The sequence below is a fragment of the Rhinopithecus bieti genome, unplaced genomic scaffold (genome assembly GCF_001698545.2).
Source record: "Rhinopithecus bieti isolate Rb0 unplaced genomic scaffold, ASM169854v2 scaffold_12640, whole genome shotgun sequence".
Taxonomy (NCBI): Eukaryota; Metazoa; Chordata; class Mammalia; order Primates; family Cercopithecidae; genus Rhinopithecus; species Rhinopithecus bieti.
Genome location: NW_016807406.1, coordinates 1,578,898 through 1,581,287, shown reverse-complemented (window position 1 = coordinate 1,581,287; position 2,390 = coordinate 1,578,898). Strand labels below are relative to the sequence as shown.

The 2,390-nt window shown below is 39.5% G+C and overlaps 1 protein-coding gene and 1 long non-coding RNA gene across 3 annotated transcripts in view; one reads left to right on the top strand and one right to left on the bottom strand.

Annotated features, from left to right (window-relative positions):
- The window catches only part of LOC108535572 (neurexin-1), a 597,125-nt gene that overhangs the window by 422,614 nt on the left and 172,121 nt on the right, over positions 1 to 2,390 (top strand). The gene's annotated exons all lie outside the window — the stretch shown is intronic.
- Positions 1 to 2,390, bottom strand: part of LOC108535580 (uncharacterized) — a 99,609-nt gene that overhangs the window by 92,860 nt on the left and 4,359 nt on the right. For both annotated transcript variants that reach the window (XR_001887275.1, XR_001887276.1), the window contains exon 2: positions 327 to 436. This is a non-coding gene — a long non-coding RNA (uncharacterized LOC108535580). The remainder of the gene's footprint in view (positions 1 to 326; positions 437 to 2,390) is intronic.

Sequence of the window (2,390 nt, the reverse complement as noted above, 5' to 3'; positions counted from 1 at the left end):
AGACGGAATCTTGCTCTGTGGCCCGGGCTGGAGTGCAGTGGCGGGATATCTGCTCCCTGCAAGCTCCGCCTCCCGGGGTCACGCCATTCTCCTGCCTCAGCCTCCCGAGTAGCTGGGACTACAAGTGCCCGCCACCTCACCCGGCTAGTTTTTTGTATTTTTAGTAGAGACAGGGTTTCACCGGGTTAGCCAGGATGGTCTCGATCTCCTGACCTCGTGATCCGCCGGTCTCGGCCTCCCAAAGTGCTGGGATTACAGGCTTGAGCCACCGCGCCCGGCCTAGAGAAGTTTGTTTTTTTATCAGAAAAACTTAAAGTTGAACTTACCCTCAGACAATTAGATGAGCAAGAACTGTGAATTTTCTTTTAAGTTATAGTGGGTTGGATATGGAATAGGACTGAAATCCCATGGCAGCCTCTTAAATCTTTTCCTGCAACTGTATGGCAACAAAAAACCAATTGTAGACTATTAGAAAGATGCTTCAAGTTTTAAATTTTACTTTTCCCAATTTTATCAAAACATTTCTATGGTTAGAAATAGAGGCTCTTTTCATCTTGATATCAATCCATTAATCAACACATTTAAGATATGGACCTTCAAACAATTACTACCATGCAGCATATGTATTTTTTTTTAATCTTACGAGATTACTCTTAAGAGCAAATGGTAATTAAAGGATATTAATATTTATTGAAAATTTTTAAAAAGTAACAATTGAAATTATTACTGTTGGCTTTATTTTAGCTTTTACTATTAATAGTAGCATTAATAGGAATAATGTTTTCTCATATCATCCTATTAATCAGGAAGAAAATGCTTCATCAGATGAATTCATTTTGTGCTTAATCATCCAGATTATTCAAACATTTTATTGAAATATAGTATTTATGCTGATAAATGTGGCATAAATGTACAGGTAAATTAACTTTTTGCACACTTAGCACACGCAACACTTAAATCAAGAACAACATTAATTGTACCCCAAGAGTTCTCCTCACTGTTATCCCCTCTCCATCTCTACCAAGGGTAGCCACTGTCTTGATTTACAACAGAGGCTAGTTATGCTTGTTTTTAAAATTTTTATAGAAATGGAATCAGAACTATGTTCTCTTTTGTGTCAGTCATTTTTTTTTAGCTAAACATTATTACTGTGAGATTTATCTGTATTTCTGTTGCAGTTGCAGCCCATATAGTCACATTGTTATTTAATATTATGTGACTATACTGAAATGTATCCATTCTATTATTGGTTGTTATTTCAGTAGTGTTAAGTTTTAGATTATTTTTGCAGAGTACCTCTATAAACATTCTAGTATGCTATTCTGATGCTATGTGTATTTTTTTGTTGTTGGATATATACTTATGAGTGGAATTGGTGGATCATAGGGTAGACACAAGTGCAACTTTAAAAGAGAATGCCAAACAGTTTCACAAAATAGTTCCTACCAATAATGTATGAGACTTCTAGCTGCCCCACATCCTCACTGACACTGGATTTTTTGTGTGTTTTTCATTGTATTCATTCTGTGGAGTGTGCTGTTATTTCATTATGGTTTTAGTTTGCATTTCTTTGAAGATAGCCTTTTATCTTTTAACATCTATTCAAGTATTTTATCCTTTTTTTCTCACTGACTTGTGTTGTGGTTATTTGTTTGTTTGTTACTCTTGATTTGTATGAGGTCTTTATGTATCCTAGATGTAAGTATTTATTGACATTCACATGGCTATGGGTCTAATTTATTTTTCATTTTCATTGTTTTAGCACATATTAGAAATGCAAATTTAGTTGGGACTTGTATTTAAAAATAGACATAGACGGCCGGGCGCGGTGGCTCAAGCCTGTAATCCCAGCACTTTAGGAGGCCGAGACGGGCGGATCACAAGGTCAGGAGATCGAGACCATCCTGGCTAACATGGTGAAACCCCGTGTCTACTAAAAAATACAAATAACTAGCCGGGCAAGGTGGCGGGCGCCTGTAGCCCCAGCTACTCGGGAGGCTGAGGCAGGAGAATGGCTTGAACCCGGTAGGCGGAGCTTGCAGTGAGCTGAGATCCGGCCACTGCACTCCAGCCTGGGCGACAGAGCGAGACTCCGTCTCAAAAAAAAAAAAAAAAAATGGACATAGACTTATTCTGTACGTGTTCAGCAGAAACACATGGCTAAGCACTCTGCTGCTTAGTATTTGTATATAGAATAGCACAAAGCTTACCTACAAAGATTATAAGGTAGAAAATGATTAGAAGGCCGGGCGCGGTGGCTCAAGCCTGTAATCCCAGCGCTTTGGGAGGCCGAGACAGGCGGATCACGAGGTCAGAAGATCGAGACCATCCTGGCTAACATGGTGAAACCCCGTCTCTAGGTGAGGTGGCGGGCGCCTGTAGTCCCAGCT